At 44.6% G+C, this 19,934-nt stretch overlaps 1 non-coding gene across 1 annotated transcript; it reads left to right on the top strand.

Annotated features, from left to right (window-relative positions):
- The first annotated feature begins 19,411 nt into the window (after window positions 1-19,411).
- TRNAL-CAA (transfer RNA leucine (anticodon CAA)) lies at window positions 19,412-19,485 on the top strand. Its single transcript has one exon. It is a non-coding gene; the product is annotated as a tRNA-Leu (tRNA).
- Window positions 19,486-19,934: the final 449 nt, after the last annotated feature.

The following is a 19,934-nucleotide window of genomic DNA, read 5'->3' as shown; positions in this document are numbered from 1 at the left end:
TGCGACAGGACATCGATCTGGGTTGAATGGTTGTACCAGGGACGCCTACAATGCACCTCTATATGGACGATTACGGACCAAGGCGGCTCATGGGGATGGAGGAAAATCCTCCGATTACGGATGTTTCTCCGAACCATGGTGGACTACCGGATTGGAGATGGGAGGAATTTCTTCTTGTGGCAGGATCCGTGGCACCACCTTGGCCCTCTTTGTGACTCTTTCCCACAAGGACCGAGGCTACTTGGACTAGATGAATCATCCAGACTCAGCACGGTGATTCATGAAGGAGTATGGCAATGGCCGCTTATCACAGATCTAGAGTGTTTGGAGATTACACATGTACTACCCACTATTTTTGGAGGGAAAGACCGTATAATTTGGAGATTTGAAAATGGTCGACCAACAACACAGGCTATTTACGAGTTATTCGACCCACCAGGACCGAAAGTAGGCTGGTCTCCACTACTTTCGGGATCACTTAAAACCCCACGTCACATATTTATTCTATGGCTTGCCATCCAAGGCAAGCTGGCTACGACAGATAAACAATGGCTTGCTCACCTTGGCCCATGTATCTTATGCAATGAAGGAATGACAGAGACACGTGCACATTTATTCTTCCAATGCAGATTTAGTCGAAGATGTCTCACGGAAATTTGAAGAACAATACGGTTCTTGTGGCCCAATAGAGAGTGGAAAGATGACATTACATGGGCTTCAAGGAGATGGAGGGGTAAACACATCATCAACATGTCTTATAGACCACTACTTGCATAATGTGTATACCACATTTGGACGGAAAGAAACCTGAGACGATTCGATCACACTGAGAGGACGCCTACCACCATAGCATTACTGATCATTGAGGACATTAGACAGCGAATCCATAGCATCACACTAACTAGATCAGTCAACACACGTGCTTTATATCGATTATGGCGAATCCCTTGGCCTGTCGAGGGATAAACCATTTGGGGACCACATTGTTGTTGTACTGTACCATTTTTAGTTAATGAAACTTACTTTTACCCAAAAAAAAGCATCACATCCCTGCACAAGTTTCAATTCCAAAGAAAGAAAAATCATTGGTATATCAGAACCCACATCAATTTAATCAATAAAGACGAAAGCCATCTCAGTCTCAGGATAAAAACAGCAAGTACAAGAAAATCGAAGCAGATAAATCCCATGACAATGAAGACGACGGACCTTTCTTGGTCTCTGCATTTTTGTTCTTCAACGAGATAAAGAAGCACAGAATGAATATGAGAATGTTCATCTTCCTCATGGCCTGCCGCTTCAAGGATTGAAATCGGCATCTTCTCTTGCTGTGGTTTCTTTCACTTAATTCTTTGATCGGTTCTTATCTTTCTTCTCTCTCTCTCTCTTATCTCTTATCCCAAAGAAAACCACCCACAAGAACCAGAGAGAGTGGTGAGTTGCAGAGTCTCTTAAGTCAATTGTGGGAAAGTGGCGGGAAATGGGACACTGAAAAGACCAAAGTACCCTTGTAACTGAAAGTTTGTTGTAGGGGTTTGAGAGATGCAACTTGTGAAGGGATGGGACAAGAATGCCCTTGAATCTGTTGGCTAATTTAGGTTGATCCTAGCTGTTGATTACATATGCTTGAAGATGAGACCATTGCGTGCATGGGGCCTACAATGGATGGACATGATTCTATTAGAGTTATTGATATCTTTCTGATGTGCTATTACTAACCTTACCTGCCTAGCTCCCTTGAAATAAGGGAACTACCTTGCTTCAGCACACGATTCGGAAAACAAGCTCAAATTGAGCTTTTAGCTATATAAACGCTGCCCTAACGAGTGGGAAAAGAGATCGGTGGTATCGATGTGGATGAAAGGCAGAGATGAGAGCGAGAGAAGATGAGTGTAACGAAGCCTGAAAGGTAAAGGCGGAGCTCCATCTATAGCTGCAGAGAGAAATCCCTGCACGAGAGAAAGATTTTGATGAGTCCAGGCATGAAAGAACAAAAACATCTTAGTTAGGATCGTGAATTATTAGTTTGAGTTCTGGGGTGGAACTATCTTATCTAACCGAGCGATAGGGCACCGTTCCGTATAAAGTTTATCATGACGAATGTGACGATTCATTCGATTGAGAGGTTCAATGCCTTTTGAAACCCTCCTCCTCATTTAGATTCCTACTCCTGCGTCGGGAGTTAGAATATCAATCCGTCCCTTTCTTTATTACTTGAAAGGAAGTCTTATTGGGCCCTTTCGGGATTTCATTCTTCTTGTCGGCTACCCCCTCTTAGTTTTGAGTAGGCGTTTGGGACTGGGGATACTACTGAAGAAAGGGAAAGAATAACGATTTTGACTCCAGCTTTAGTCCCTAGATCGAGGAACAGATCGATGTACACGACCTTGAAAAGGAATCGAACGTGAGCCTTGCATCGACCAGACTGACCATTTTCACCAGCCTTTACTTTTTTTGGGTAAATGTAATTTTCATTAAGAAAAAAAAAATTGTATAGTACAACAATTTGATCATCAATTGGTTTCTCTCTCGACAGGCCAAGGGATATGCTATAGTCTATATAATGCTCGTGTACTAACTGACAAAGCAGTGTTGATACTGAGGATCCTCTATCTGACGTCATCGATGATCATCATACCAATGGTGTTCGGTGTCCGTTCAGTATGTTCAAATCGCCTCAGGTTCCTCTCTCTCCAAATGTGATAGACACATGCTGCTAGTAGTGAACGGTAAGCTATGTTGCCAATGTGCTTTCCTCTCCATTTTTTTGTCGCCCATTCAATGTCTGTTTCCCAATCCCTATTGGGCCATTGGAACCGAATTCTTCTCCAGCCTTTACTTTGATCTCCTGCCTTTCGACATATGGGGCAAACGTCAGCCCTTGAGTAGGGAGGTCAGTATGAATCAGAAACTTCACATGCAACACCACCAGCTCATTCCACAACGAGCCCCAAACATCCATACTATAGCGCACTTCGCGAACACGAAAGGAACCACGGGATTAAACGAACCAGGATCATTCTACATGAAAACCAGTCGCAATGAAAGATATCTAAACTTAAGGCTGATATATTCATATGCAACTTCCGGACATCCGATACATACAGAAAGGAGGAAAAGAAAGCCATAGGCAGCCAATCCCCGGCCCATGTTCAGGGTGGGATCTATACTTGAGTTCAAACTGAGCTTCTCAATTCGTTAGAGTGAACCCTCTTTCTCTACTTTCTTTACGGCTTGGTCACTCACACCAGACCTCTTCAACCATTATGAGATTTCCCCAAGCTCGAACTGAACCATGGAACCGGCTTGATGAACCTCGTTCAATCTACACGCATAGTGAATCCCTTCTTTTTACTTGAATTCGCGTAGAAAGTTGAGTATTAGTAATAGGGATCTCAAACTAAGATGAGTGGGAACTCCGGCATTGCCTTACTTACGCTTTTTTATTGAAGCGCACCCTGACTAATGCTAGTAAACAGTTATACCAACATTTTCATTCCAAGTCGAAAGCCCAAATCAAATAGAAAGAACCCGACAGCTAAGCTAAAAACTAAAGGATGAAAAGGCGAAAGTCAAAGCGGAGATTTGAGCATATCACTCACTATGGTGAAAGTCTCTTTTCCGTGGTTGGCTCATTCGCACAAGGTGGTACAAGCGAGTACGAGTTATGCACATTCATTCAATCTAGATCCCTTCCGAGGCTCGATGTAATTGAGTTCCTCACTCATTCTTCTTTCTCTTTCTCAGTGCCACTTGCAAGTGATTTCGTGAGAAGTACTCCTTCTATACGTCTAAAGCAAGGGAGGGAGTGAGCCTTGTAGCCAAGGCGATCCATCTCTGGAACTACTGAGATTTGCTTTTCTGACAAGACAGTTCTCATCAATTTCATTCCATAATCTATTTTTGGAATTTCACTGAGAGAGCCTTAAGGCGAGTGATCCTATGAAGAGTGATATTAGCAAAGCAAGTTCTTTACTTGCCTAGATCCTTCTGCAACTCCTGGATTGGACGTGTAATTGCTAAATCGAGGTGAGTTTGATGCTTTGGGTTTGTGAAGTGAGCTCCCTTATTCTGACGAAGAGAAGTTCAATCAGTGGTTTGTACCTCTAAGGAAATGTAGGTTGCCTATCGTCTTGGGATGTAATCTGGTGAGATTACTTTAGTATCTAAACTGCGTTAGCTGATCCATGGGTAGAACCCCCCTTTCCACTTTTGGTGAGAATCTCCCAATAGAATTTGTCACCATAGGAAACAGTTGGAATTGCTCTCCTTCCCATGCTCCTCTACTACTCTACTAGTAAGTAGTTTTAACTCATTTCTATGTGGCATTGAGGGGCTGGAGGTCAGTAATTACCCTCCTATTTTAGCCTAATGCTTAAACTTCTTGTCTGGAACACAAGGGGGGACTTGTCCCCTAAAAAAAATAGTGTTAGGCAACTGATCTCAAGGCTCCACATTGACCTTCTTTGTCTTGTTGAAACAAGGGTCAACAAATACCAAAAAGTGCCTTCTATAGTTTATAGTTCCTTTCACTTTTCCAAACTGGTCCTTCTTGCACAATATCCATTGCCTCTCACCTTGGTAGAATTTGGTTACTTTGGAAAGATAGCTTGGATGTAACAGTCAATTCCATTACAGCTCAAGCTATCCATTGTCACATCTCTAAGTCTGATGGGCTCTTCTCTGCCTCTTTTCATCTATAGTTTCAATAAAGATGGAGATAGGAAATGTTTTTGGGATCAATTAATCAGTTTCAGTTCTAGTCTAGGAAGTCAGCCCCTCGATATTAATGGGAAATTTGAATGTGATCAAACACGTTTCTGAAACCAATTGTCCTAGTGACCTCAAGGTATTGCTGATTTTCAAGATTGCCTGCATCAAGTGAGTTATTTGACCACCCTTTTCTTGGTCCTTTCCTTTCCATTTGCTACCTTTTTTGTGCGTGTCGTGCATACAAAAGACTTTCAAGACCAAGCTTTTCCTTCTGGGGGTTTCCTGTCCTGGGTTGAATGGGAAAGGACTGCTTCAAGCCATACAAGAACTTCCCCTAGGGAAAGAAAGAGGCTCGATGTAATTGAGCGGGAGAAAAGAAGATAGCGACTGGACTCATTGACCTAAGGCTGAATTGATGACGAGGAATGCCAGCCAGCAAGAAAGTCAGTCTAGTCTGTCCTTAAGCCAGACAGCGAGAAAGTAAAGCAAGTAAGAGGCATAGGGTATTACAGACAGCGGGAATGAATTCTATTACTTGATTGACATTGACAGATTTGTGTACCACACCGAACAAAGAATATGCCGATATGCTTGATGTACCAGCCAAGCCAGCTCGACCGTATACAAGAAATTCGCCTTTACCTCAGACAGAAGAACAACTGATTGAACAGATGACCGACCTAGAAAAGGAGGCCAACAAGTGGATTGAATCTTTTCCAGTCTAGAGACTGGCGGATTACCTTCGAAAGAAAGGTAATCGAAAATCCTTCTGCTTTGGACAAAATAAGTGGATAGATGAGTTGAATAATACAGGGACAGCTAGGCGAGGTTCCCCTTTGATATCTCCCAACCTAAAGGCTTTATTCAGATATGGGTCTTTCAACCGCCTACTCTTTCGATGAAGGGTGCACTACAGGACAATCGGTACTAAAGAGATCAAATGGGGGGATTTCGTCGATATTGAGTCGACTATAAACTACTCACTTGCTTGGAACCGTCGTTGTGTATGGGAAAGAGGGGTTCTACCTATGGTTGGTTGGGAAAGGGTGAATGGTCCCAAAAGGGGTTTTACCGCGGACTTCTGACCATTCGCCGCTTCTACTGCATGGGGACAGGCAAAATCAAACAGGAGGTATGTTTCGATTTACAACTACCTAACACACTCACCTGAATTTATCCCCAGTGTGCAGAATATCTGGCAAAATACAATCGTTGGGGTGCCTATGTTTGCGGTAACACGTAAACATGAAGCATTGAAGCCGGTCTTCAGAGAGCAAAGGAGGAAGAAGGGGGATTTGACTCTAAACGTTCAATTAGCTAAAGGCTTTCTAGATGAGGCACAACAGCTGGTAAGTTTAGATAGACAGAATGAGGCCTTTCTACTACTAGAACACTGTTGCCGCCTGGTTTATGCAAAAGCGGCAAAACTAGAACAAATCATGCTGCAACAGTGAGCCAAGATGCAGCGGATGAAGGGGGGTCACCAATGCTCCCGAATTTTCTTTCGTAAAATTGCCAAGAGAAGGGTGGCAAGGAGGATACTGCAGATTAATGATGACAACGGGACCATCCACACTGAACCAAAAGAGATTATCAATGAATTTGTCTGTTACTATCAAAATCTCTTGGGCGGTAACAGACGTCAGATAACGCTAGATATTGGCTTTCTCAGACCGTGGGCAAGACATATTCTTTCTAATGAAGAGGTTGGCCATCTTATATTGGCGTTTACACCGGATGATGTGAAGCAAGCAGTATTTGACATTGCAGATGACAAGGCCCCGGGACCTGATGGATACTCATCAGGATTCTTTAAAGCAGCCTAGCCAGTGGTGGGACAGGAAGTTACAAAGGCGGTACTAAAATTCTTTAGTACCGGTAAACTACTCAAACAAGTCAACTCCACACTTTTGGCACTAATCCCAAAGGTACACACTCCTATGACTGTTGGTGATTTTAGGCCAATTTCATGCTGTAATGTGTTATACAAAATTATTGCGAAATTACTTGTCCAGCGGTTGAGTGTGGTACTGGACAAGATAATTAGTCCCTGTAGGGAGCGTTTATCCCAGGGCGTAGCATTGGGCACAATATTTTGTTGGCACAGGGACTGCTCACGGGATACAACTAGGTGAGGCTTCCACCTCGTTGTACCCTAAAAGTCGATATCAGGAAGGCATATGATACTGTACAGTGGGATTTCCTACTTGCGGTCTTGCAATTATTTGGATTCCCCCAAACGTTCACTAGGTGGATTGAGGAGTGTGTAACAACGGTGGCATTTTCGATTGGTCTTAATGGAAACCCTCACGGTTTCTTTGCAGGAGCACGTGGATTAAGATAGGGTGACTCTATCGCCCTATCTCTTTGTTCTCGTTATGGAAGTCTTGCATTTGGGATTATTGCAACTTATTGAGCAGGATTTGCAATTCTCTATCACTGGAAATGTGAGCCGGCCAAAGTCTTCCAGTTGGGATTCGCAGACGATCTCCTGCTTTTCTGTAGAGCTGACTTGAATTCACTCAAGATCCTCAAGAGGGGGTTTGGACCAATTTGCAGAATGGTCGGGACTTCGGCTGAATGTACAAAAAAGTCATGCCATTATCTCTCGATTGTCACAAGGTTGGAAGGATCAGATTTTAACAATTATGGGCTTCCAAGAGGGCCAACTACCAATGAGGTACTTGGGTCTCCCTCTACTGTCTTCTAGATTGTCTATATCCGATTGTCAACCACTTCTATTGAAAATTGATGCTCGCATTAATGGCTGGGAAGGAATTTCCGGTAAATGTAAATTTCATTAATAAAGAGTAATGGTACAGTACAACATAGTACAACATGGGATTATCAACTGGTTTCTCCCTCTACCCAAGGGATACGCCATAATCTATACAATGCTCGTGTACTGACTGACGATGCTAAGTCAACGCTAAGAATCCTCTGTCTGACATCATTGATGATTAGTATGCTCAATGTGGCCGGTGTCCGCTCAGTATGATCAAATCTCCTCAAGTTCCTCTCCTTCCATATGTGGTAGACGCACGCCGCCAGTAGTGTACGGTAAGCTCTATTAATAATGTGCTCCCCTCTCCATTTCCGTGTCGTCCATTCAATATCTGTTGCCCAATCTCTATTGGGCCAGTGAAAGCGAATCCTTCTGCGAATCTCATAAAGGCACTGACGACTAAATCTGCATTGGAAGAATAAATGTGGATGAGATTCCGTAGCTCCTTCATCGCACAGTATGCACACCCCCAGGTGGGATAGCCATGATTTGTCTGTGGTAGGAAGTTTGCCAAGGATTGCTAGCCATAAGATGAACGAATGGCGAGGAATCTTCAAGGAGCCCAAAAGTAGTGAAGACCATCCTACTTTCGGCTCGGGGTGAGTGAATAATCTGTAGAGGGCCTGAGTAGTAGGTTGCCCTTCGTCACATCTCCACACCACCCGATCCTCTCCTCCGAAAATAAGCGGTAGGTTATGTGTGATTTCCAAACATTCAAAGTCAGTGATGGTAGGCCATTGCCATTCTCCTGCTGAAATTACTAAGCTGAGTTTTGCTGATTCTTCAAGTCTAAGATGGCGGGGACCTTGAGGGAATCGCTCGATAAGTGGACCCAAGTGATGCCACGGGTCCTGCCAAACAAAGAATCTGTCTCCATTTCCAATCTGGTAATCCACGATAGCGCGAAGGAAAGGACGTAGCCTGAGTATTTTTCGCCATCCCCAAGAACCTCCATGTTCACGGATAGTCCAAATCGATCTCTCACGTAATCGGTCTTGGTAGAGCCACTGAACCCATATGGATGTCCTGTCACACTGGATAACATCACATAGTTTCTTGCTCATTAATGCGCGATTCTAGGTGGAGATATCCTTGAACCCAAGTCCCCCCTCATCCATCGGTCGACACACATCTTTCTAGGCTACCTTAGCGTACCCACTGGACGTCGTACCCTTCCATAGGAAAGTCCTCAACCTCTTCTCAATTTCATTGATTACTTTCTTAGGTAATATGAATGCAGAAGCCCAATATAAGCTCAATGCTGAGAGCACAGATTTGATGATTTGTACCCGCCCAGCATATGATAATGAAATCCCTTCCCATCCATTAATACGTGCATCAATTTTTGAGATAAGCGGTTGGCAATCAGCGATGGTCAGCCTAGACGAGATTAAGGGAAGACCCAGGTACCTCATTGGAAGGTGGCCCTCCTGAAAGCCCAAAATATCCAGCATCTGGTCCTTCAAATTTTGAGCCGAACGTGAAATGATTAAGTGACTTTTTTGGACATTCAGCCGAAGGCCCGACAACTCCGCAAACCAATCCAATCCCTCTTTGAAGACTCTGATGGAGTCTAAGTCAGCTTTGCACAGTAAGAGGAGGTCGTCTGCAAATCCCATCTGAAAAACCTTAGAACTCTCACACTTCCAATGATAGGTGAATTGGATGTCCTGTTCAATTCGTTGCAAGAATCCCAGATGTAAGGCTTCCATAACAAGAACAAACAGATAAGGAGAAAGTGGGTCTCCCTGTCGTAGTCCTCTTGCTCCAGCAAAGAACCCATGAGGTTTTCCATTGAGCCCAATCGAGAATGATGTCGTGGAAACACACTCCTCAATCCACCTTGTAAACGTAGGTGGAAACCCGAACAGCTGCAAAACTGCTAACAGGAAGTCCCACTCCACCGTATCATAGGCCTTCTTGATATCCACTTTAAGTGCGCATCTCGGGGGTAGGCGCATCTGGTTATATCTGGAGAATAATTCCTGGGCTAACATAATGTTGTCCCCAATGCTTCTTCCCGGAATAAAAGCTGTCTGACATGGGCTAACTATCTTGTCCAGTAGCACACTAATTTTTTGGACAAGAAGTTTCGCAATGATCTTGTATAAAACATTGCAGCATGAAATTGGTCTAAAATCATTAACCGACATAGGCGTATGTACCTTTGGGATCAGGGCCAAGATCGTGGAGTTGACCTGCTTCAGAAGTTTTCCGGTAGAAAAGAAGTCTAGTACCGCCCTCGTAACTTCTTCCCCAACCACAGGCCAAGCCGCCTTGAAAAACCTTGACGAGTAGCCATCAGGTCCCGGTGCCTTGTCATCAGCAATATCGAACACTGCTTGCTTCACATCATCCGCCGAGAGTGGAAGGAGTAATTGATTAGCTTCCTCATCAGTGATACAGTGCCTTGCCCACGGTCTAAGATAACGAATATCCACTGACAGCCGTCTTCTGGTGCCTCCTAAGAGGTTCTGATAGTATGAGACAAACTCATGGGCGATTTCCCCTAGATCCGTGTGTGTGAAACCATTCTCATCGTTAATCTGTAAGATTCTCCTCCTTACTCGTCTCTGTGCAATTTTACGAAAGAAAACCCGGGAACATTGGTCTCCATCTTTCATCCACTGCATTTTGGCTCTCTGCTGCAGCATAATTTGTTCGAGTTTTGCCGCTTTAGCATAAACGACTCGACAACAATGCTCCAGGAGTAAATATAGCTCATTTTGTCTATCAGAGCTCACCAACTGTTGTGCCTCATCAAGAAAACCTTTGGCTAGTTGGACATTCATCGTCAGATCTCCCTTATTTCTCCTTTGTAGTCTAAAGACTGGTTTAAGTGCCTTCAGTTTACGTGTCACAGCATACATAGGAATACCCACAATCTCATGATGCCAAATATTCTGCACATTGTGGATAAACTCGGGTGAATGGGCCAGATAGTTATCAAATCGAAACATGCCTCCATTATGTTGTTGTATATCCCCATGTAAAACTAGTGGAGAGTGGTCAGATGTCCGTGGAGTAAGGCTGTGATAATATGCGCTCGGGAACCTTGCCAGCCAGCGGTCATTAATAAGAATCCGATCCAGCCGCTTCCATAAACTCCTCATAGACGTACTGCAATTATGCCACGTGAACCATTCACCTTGCATAGGAAGTGGGATCAGGCCCGCCTCCAGAATACCAGCATTAAATTCTTCGGTGGCCATCCTTATATCTCCTGAGATGCCACATACTTCGTTAAGGTCACGTACTGCATTAAAATCCCCTCCCACCATCCACGGGATGTCAGAGCATTGCTGAGATAGCGTCTCCAGTGCCGTCCATAAATTCCGACGATCAATCACCTCAGATGCCCCATAAACAACAGTGATAATAACAGATTCATTGTCAGCCATATTAGTAACCCGACAGTGAATAAATTGATCTGCCGAGTCTAAGATATGGACATCAACAATATTCTCGTCCCAAGCTATCCAAATGCGATTACCAACAGAAGAATAATCGACAAACCATTTCCAATGTGGAAGTAAAAACGATTGAATATGCATAACATTATTCAAACGAACACGAGTTTCAAGAATACCTAGGAAGTGTAACCTGTATTCGGAGACCAAGTCCTTCAAAGCGAGCTGATGGTCTCGTTTGTTCAGCCCACGGACATTCCACACAGCGATGTTCAACATGGATCATCGACCATGGGGCTGCTTGTGTTAGGACCCCCTGACTGCTCACCTGCATCATCAATTAAATGCAAAGCGTCAAAAGCATTATAAATAACAATTGCCTTACCTCTCTCTTCTTGCTTGGAGTGGTTCTGGTCCACATGTCTATCTCCCGCATCTGCTTTGGGTATATCTTCAACCACTGGTTTCATCGTCTCACGTCCCTTAGTCGGAAGTTGCGGTTGTGCTACATTGACTTTCGGCACATACACATTTACTGTTGGCTTCGTCGGTTTGCGGGTTTTGTTTAGTGCACAATCCTTGTTCGAATGTCCCAATGACATGCACGCTGTGCACTTTGGTGGGAGCCATTCATACTCAATGTCAACTTTGCAAGGTGTCTCCCCTCCTTCTTCATCAGGTGCCATGACAATAATATGTTTATGCAACTTTTGTGTGGCATCAATCATCACACATACACGAGCAAAGTCCAGTCTCGTGCATGCTCTTGTAATCGCGTCGGGGTAAAGGGGCTTCCCCACACCACTTGCAACAGTGCTCAATCCTTCTGTCGTCCAAAATTCCATCGGAAGGTGTCGTAATTTAATCCAGACGGGCACTTGTGTATGCTTCAATTTTCTCATGGCCATCCCCGGTTCCCACTTTTGAAGAACTATCGGCTGCCCTTGGAACAACCACGGGCCTCCCTCAATTATCTCCTCCATATCAAAAACTGTTTTAAACTGAAAAAAGAAGAATCCGTTTGTGGTCGCTGTCACCTCCCTTAGTGCTGGCCAGACCGAATGTGCAAACTCCTTAAGGTGATGATAATATGGCCGTTTGCCCAAGAAATAGCCAACTGCAGTAGATTTCCAACGTTTAGACCCATTACGAACCGCATCTAAAGAAGGTCGCATGACAACCTCTCCGTTCTGCATTGTTGGGGCAATGAATGATAAGGTTTTCCGGGTCGAATGATTAAATGCATGCGCTATTTTGTCGTCGATAATTGTATCCGGGTATGCGTGCAACGGGATGTTTCCAACGTACAGTCCCGTTGGAAGAGGAGCATCATGCATAGCTTGATTTCTTTCCACAGAATTGCTGACATCAGCCCTATTTTTGCATGTGTCAGTGCTGATGTCAGCCCTAGCTTTCCTTGTATCATCGATGATGTCAGCCCTAGCTTTGATAGTGTAATTGCTGACATCAGCCCTAGATGCACCTGTGTCAGCGATGATGTCAGCCCTAGCAGCAGCGATGATGTCAGCCCTAGCAGCAGCGATGATGTCAGCCCTAGCAGCAGCGATGATGTCAGCCCTAGAAGCAGCGATGATGTCAGCCCTAGAAGCAGCGATGATGTCAGCCCTAGCAGCAGCGATGATGTCAGCCCTAGCATCAGTGATGATGTCAGCCCTAGCAGCAGCGATGATGTCAGCCCTACTAGGGCTGATGTCAGCATTATGTTCCAAGCAAGCCCCCATGTCATTCACCTTCCCCGCCACATCAGCGCCGACATTGTCCACCGTGGCGTCCATGTCAGCAATATTGCACACGTCATTCTTCGTCGGACTTCCAGCGGTCGCCGGCGGGAGCTGGTTCTCGTTGCTGTTGTGCAAAGCCGCCGGCGAAGGCAAAGGCAGGTTCGCGATGCTGCTGTGCACAGCCGCCGGCGAAGGTAGGTTCGCGTCGCTGCTGTGCAAAACCTCCGGCGAGGTCTGGTTCGAGATACTCAAAGCCGCCGCCGAGAGATGGTTTGGGTTGTTGCTGTGCAAAACCGCCGGCGGAAGAGGAGGAGGAGTGATTATTCTCCCACGCACAGCCGGTCGACGCTGAAATGTCGCAGCCATTCCGGTTCCAAGACTCGTCGTCGCCTGTGTTGTGCGTCTCCGGCATACCTGTTTCAGCTCGCGAGCAAACGGGTGTTCGTCCAAGCTTTCCGCCGGCAGCCGCGGCTTCTCGATCCCAAATCGAGCCTCCCATCGTCGTTTCAAATCGTTCAAAGCCTCCATGGCCTGAGAGTCACCATGGTCGAGTACCTTGTGTGCGAGAGTGAGGAACTCGTCCAAGTTGAAGTCGCGTGGAGACGAAGACGAAGGCCCATTTCCGCCATTGTTGACGGCGCGAGACCTCAGTTCCAGATCCGGCTGTTCACCGCCCATTTCTTCTCCATTTCTCGTCCCCAACGTTCCTTCCACCTCCACAGGCGATGGGCTGCCATGGGAGCTACCTTCAGTCGCCGGATCGGAGGCGGCCGGCTCCACTTCTTCCATGGCGGGTTCTTCTTCGCGCAGCAACTTTTCATCTTCCTCCCCTCCATCTCCGGCCACCGGACGGCTGTCGTCGTCCTCACCACCAAAGTCGTCGCCGGCCGGCGCTTCTCCACCATCGCCGGTCGGAGTTTTCATGGGGAAGACAATAGTGTGTGTTATTGGTGGTGTAGTAGTGTGTGTAGTAGGGAGAGAATTTTTAGTGAGAGAATTTTTGCATCTTGGGTTCCTTTTTTCTCTGGCTGGGAAGGAATTTCATTATCATATGCTGGACGTATACAAATCATTAAATCTGTACTTTCAGCAATGAGCATTTATTGGGCGTCTGCATTCATCTTACCGAAGGCTATTATTAAACAAATTGAGAAACGGCTCAGAACTTTTCTTTGGAAAGGCACTTCTACGTCGGGATACGCCAAGGTAGCATGGAAGGATGTGTGTAAACCAATTAAAGAAGGAGGCCAAGGAATTAAGGATATCGGTATCCTTAACCGCTCATTACTAGCAAAGAAGTTATGTGATGTTATTAGATGTGACCGAACATCTATATGGGTTGAATGGTTGAAGCAGACACGATTGCACAACACTTCAATTTGGACAATTAATGAGAAGGGAGGATCATGGGGATGGCGGAAACTGCTCCGACTTTGCAGCTCTATACTACCTATGACAGAGTTTCTTATTGGAGAGGGGAGGTCATTCTACTTGTGGAAGGACCCGTGGCACCACTTGGGCCCACTTATTGCTAGATTCCCAAGGGGACCGAGCCTCTTAGGACTTGATGAATCCGCCAAACTACAAGTAGTCATTAATGAGGGGCAATGGCAGTGGCCCTTCATTACCGATTTGGAATGTATGGAGATTATCTACATGTTACCCTAGATTCATGGAGGGAATGACAGGATCAACTGGCGGTTTTCAGAGGGATGACCCACTACACAATTTCTGTCCACTTGGACCGAAAGTAGGATGGTCTTCAGTACTTTCGGGTTCTTTGAAGATTCCCTGTCATAACTTCATTCTTTGGTTAGCAATTCAGGAGAAGCTACCGCAACTGATAAACCATGGATGACGCATCTAGGGGGATGTATTCTCTGTGACGAGGGTGCAGCGGAGACACACACTCACATGTTCTTCCGATGTCGATATAGCAGAGGATGCCTTGCAGCTATACGAAATCATATCCGATTTGCTTGGCCCAATCGTGAGTGGACAAGAGACGTGGAATGGGCATCGAGGAAGTGGAGGGGGAAGCATATTGTTAATGTTGCTTATCGAGCATTACTTGGTGCATGCATATACCATATATGACGAGAGAGGAATTTGAGACGATTTGAGCACACCCATCGGCCGGAAGCTGTATTAGCTACTTGCATCATAGAAGACGTTAGACATAGGATAATTAGTATTAATCTTTCCAGTTCTATTAGTACATGTGCACTCTATAGGCTTTGGCGTATCCCTTGGTCTGTTGGGGGTACCACCATTTGATTGTTGTACTTTGTACTTTTTACCTATTTTTATAATGAAACTTACATTTACCCAAAAAAAGAAAAACCCACTAGAAAGAACGCGGGGTCATTCACTCCGTCCCTGGATAGTATACTTTATCCGTGACTTAGAGTACAAGATTACCAGGATCAAGAAACTCGCAAACAAATATACTTGGCTGGACCCTTTTCTCGTATGCCCGGAAAATCAAATTTCGGTACAACTCAACTTGCTGCAAAGCCTTTCTTTCTCATCCAAACACTCCAGATCTGCACTTCCCTTTACTCCATAGGGCCTCTCACATGATCCTGTACAAGACAAGAGGTAGGAGAGAAGTGAATAGTTGCATCTTTCTCAAATCGGAAAGAGGATTCACTGAGAGAGCAGGAAGATAAAAAAGAGCATAAGATATTCGATTATAACGAGAGAGAGTACCAAGACTAGCTAGAGGGAATTGTTCGGAGTTTGCAGTTTGAACAATAAGGGACTTAGATGGAGAACGAAGAGAAGAAATAAGTGAAAAATAACCTATTCTTCGATGCACCAAAGTAAGCAGCCCCCTATGTTGTAAGCGTAAGGGGGAGAAAAAACCTGTAGCAGAGTCAATAATAAGAGTCTGAATTTCCAGTTTGCCTCTTACATCAGTAAGAAAGGAAGAAAAGAGGTTTTTCTTTTTAGCCTTCCGGGAATTGAATCACTAGAAAGATCTCTACTTTCGCCAAGTGGGCCCTAAACCAAAGCTTTGATCGCTCCCCCTTATTGTTAGTCCTCTTACCATACACAACTTCGAATAATTACTTCCCCCCTTCCGGCCGATTCACATCCTTTTTATAGGTTTACTCTTAAGTTGGACTACGCTCCTCAGCAAGTCTTCCAGTAAACTGGACGACTGGAGTCTGGCCGTCCTGAGTGATAAGCACTGCTAAACCTAAGTTCAGTTCCTAACTTCTTCCGTAGCACCCTCTATTAGAGGGCAGACTGGTGTCTTGATCACTTGCCGTTAGTCCGTCTAGCGCCTTTCGTCATAAAGCGTGCTTTCTCACCACCTAATGATGATCAAATCACGATCCTCGGGTAGCCCCGGTTCTAATTTCATATGCATATTCTATATGAAATCAAGACCTCACAACTTCTTTAGTTTCAGAGGATGCAGAGCCATTTCGAATTTCTTTCCCTAGCTCTCGGGTTGGGGTCAGTTTTCTCTTCCTTCATTCCTAATTCTAGTTCAGCTATTCGATCAAATGCCTCAGGTGGGGTTGAGATTCAAAGGCTTGCTTTCTTGGTTCCGCTCTTTCACTTATTGGTACAGCAGCTTTCAGGCATTCTCTCATTGAGGAAAAAGATTCGCCGACAGTAGGACTCTCTGAAAGCTTCAAGTGTAGATCGTAGATTACTAGCTGCTAAGAAAGACTATCCGGTAAATGGATATTGGGTTGATCCCCATTCCTGACAAGCCAATCGATTGGTAGGTCCTAATTATTTGGTTGAGGAAGCACCTTTCAGTTAAGTAAAACCTCAATTCGAAGTGGTGAGTCAGTCTTTGATTCCACGGCAGAGTCAGTGGTAGCTATGCTTTCTCTTTCTACGACACCCAGGGGAAATGCCTCAAAGGGCTGCTTGTCCTTTTGGCTGTTCATAGCTCGAAGGCTCATGGATGGTGTCAAGGGTGATCTACGATCATCTTGGAGTTGGTTTTGGAATTCCATTTTATTGGTCTCTAGAAACTAGAGAAACTAGCAGCCTTAATGGGAGAGTTTTCGTTCGTTCATATGGGTTGATACTATCTCTTTCGGTAGTTATCGCCGTTGAGGACCTTTCTTGACCCTTACCCTTCATGAAATCTCCTTGGAAGTTAGAAGTCAGAATAGATTATGGCGTCAGGCAGAGGATTCTTAGCGTTGATTTAGCATCGTCAGTCAGTACACGAGCATTGTATAGATTATGGCGTATCCCTTGGGTAGAGGGAGAAACCATTTGATGATCCCATGTTGTACTGTACCATTACTCTTTATTAATGAAATTTACATTTCCAAAAAAAAAAAAAAAGGTTAGAAGTCAGAATAGCTGCCTTAAATGCTGCTTACCCGAGAGCTGATTCTCATTCTTTTTGGCTCCTAGCTCGATAGCTCATCGATGGTTGTTGGGATCCCAGGGTTGAAAGTACTGATAAGGTTTGTCGTAGATAAATGGGAGTAGATCATCGAAGCGGATGGGTGAAGGAAGTCTCTCAGGTCGAATCCACAGAGAAATTTTTCCTCACCTCAGTAGGACTGCCTTTCAGTAGATTCGCCGGCAATAGGACTCTCTTCGAGAGTGGGAGTATAACAGTAGCAGCAGTTATGGCCCCATACCCATGAGCATTGGCGTGAGCAGCTAAGCTAAGGTCGGAAAGGAAGAATGGGTGGGCTTATAGGCTACCTATTTCCTCAGCCGATAAGAGATTCTGTCTTCAGCACAGAGCGAGGCTTGGAGTATCTATCTAAGGGCCACAACTCCACCCGTGACAAAAAGAGAAGAAGCATGGTGGTACTGGAGTCAAGGACTGACTCATGATGATCCGTTCCTCAATCCAGAAGAGGGGCCAAAGAAAGAGACGTTCTCAATGACTTCTGCTTGAGGAGTTGCAACTCTAACAGGTGGAGTCTACACAAGGACTTTCAACCCTAAATCTCAACAACTTCACCAGGGTCCTAGATCCACGAAAAGAGAAGGGCAAAAGCAACTGCCTCTTTCCCCTAGCTCTCCTACCTGAGATCTCCACTACCACTACTTGAAAGGACGGGAAATCGTCCGCTCGTCCGCATCCGCTACTTATCGTCCTGATCGATTATACCAATTCTTATTGAGGATCGGGAATGGAATTCTAGTCCTTAGCTCGGTGTATGCACCGCATTCTTCTTTAGTCTTTATTCCAAAAAAAGAATCTTCCTTATTTTCCCAAGCCAAGACTGAGGAAACATACACTCCCCCTTTTGGATTGCCCAACTAAACTAAATAAAGGTTCGATGGTAATTGAAGCTGGTTTCCTTTCTCTCATAGCCTCATGGCTCATGTCAGATTAAGATCTGGAATAGGAATAGTTGTGGATCTATGTGGGTGCACAATAAGAGTCGCAGCAAAGGTCATCTTGCATTCTATTTTTACCTGTTGGAAATAAGTATTCATTCTCCAGGATCCGCCTTTGCTCCCGGACGTCCTCAGAGAAAGGGAGCTTGCGAGCCGATTGAACTTGTCTTTCATCAGTAGACACAGTTGGGCAGACATGCGCCAATTCAAGTCTATGGTGACTAAACAAACCCTCATAGAAAAAAGGGTGGAAGCCGCATTAGTGCAAGATGGCTTCTGTCCTGAAAACATCTTAAGCCAACGTTATGAGGGGGATCCTATTCTTTAACGCAAGAGGAATGGCTTTTTCAGAGCTTACCTTAAACTCCTATTTAAAGAAAATCCAAAGGGATGGGACTCGGGCAAGTCTTCCCTATGTCCGCGTATGTTGAGCTATTGACAACTAAGACCTCTTTCTCCGCTAAATCCATAGCCTAATGTTGTCCAAGTTGCCAAGAAAGAGTTTTTTTCTTCTTTCTTTTTTTCCAGTATGTAGCTCCGCAAGCAAGGAATGCCATGCACGAGCGGAGCGAAAAGAAAGCAAGGGGAATTCTTTGATTTTTGGGTGAGAAATCCTTTGATTGCGTATTGAATATAGATTCATGTCTTTCTTGTTTCACTAGCTAGGACAAAATTCTCACATGTCCCTTTCTTTATTACAACCTTCATTTTTGATGTCAAAGACCAGGAGCTACGCACAAATTCTCATTGGATCTCGGTTGTTCTTAACAGCGATGGCTATTCATTTAAGTCTTCGGGTAGCACTACTAGATCTTCAACAAGGTGGAAATTCTCGTATTCCGTATGTACATGTTCCTGCGGCTCGGATGAGTATTCTTGTTTATATCGCTACGGCTATAAACACTTTCTTGTTCCTATTAACAAAACATCCCCTTTTTCTTCGCTCTTCCGGAACCGGTACAGAAATGGGTGCTTTTTCTACGTTGTTTACCTTAGTTACTGGGGGTTCCGGGGAAGACCTATGTGGGGCACCTTTTGGGTGTGGGATGCTCGTTTAACCTCTGTATTCATCTCGTTCCTTATTTTCCTGGGTGCACTGTGTTTTCAAAAGCTTCCTGTCGAACCGGCTCCTATTTCAATCCGTGCTGGACCGATCGATATACCAATAATCAAGTCTTCAGTCAACTGGTGGAATACATCGCATCAACCTGGGAGCATTAGTCGATCTGGTACATCAATACATGTTCCTATGCCCATTCCTATCTTGTCTAACTTTGCTAACTCCCCCTTATCAACCCCTATCTTGTTCGTTCTGGAAACACGTCTTCCTATTCCATCTTTTCTCGAATCTCCTTTAAAGGAAGAAATAGAAGCTCGAGAAGGAATACCAAAACCTAGTTCACTCGCTGAGTCTCTTTGCATCCATGGCTGAATGGTTAAAGCGCCCAACTCAACATTGGCGAATTCGTAGGTTCAATTCCTACTGGATGCACGCCAATGGGACCCTCCAATAAGTCTATTGGAATTCGCTCTCTATCAATGGAATCTCATCATCCATACATAAGGAATTGGTGTGGTATATTCATATCATAATATATGAACAGTAAGAACTAGCATTCTTATTGAGACTAGAACTCATAGGGAAGAAAAGAGATTTATGGATGGTAGCATGTATTTTCTTTTTTCGCGAAGCACGTTCTAAAAAAGAAAAAGAAAGAGTAAAGGCAACCATATGGGGTAAGTGTAAACGCTAGGTATATTGTCTGGAAATCAAACTACTCACAATACATAGGTCTAAGAAGTTACTATGAAAACTTAAAAGAGGAAAACTTGAGCTCAATCCAATTATCTACGACAAACCTTATACAAGACCTAGTGTGCAGAATATATGGCAACATAACATTATGGGTACGCCTATGTATGCTGTGACACGCAAACTCA

Source organism: Sesamum indicum, linkage group LG7 (genome assembly GCF_026168435.1).
Source record: "Sesamum indicum cultivar Baizhima isolate 11 linkage group LG7, ASM2616843v1, whole genome shotgun sequence".
In the NCBI taxonomy this organism is placed as follows: domain Eukaryota; kingdom Viridiplantae; phylum Streptophyta; class Magnoliopsida; order Lamiales; family Pedaliaceae; genus Sesamum; species Sesamum indicum.
The sequence above is the reverse complement of the archived record's forward strand: the minus strand, read 5'-3'. Positions and strand labels throughout refer to the sequence as shown.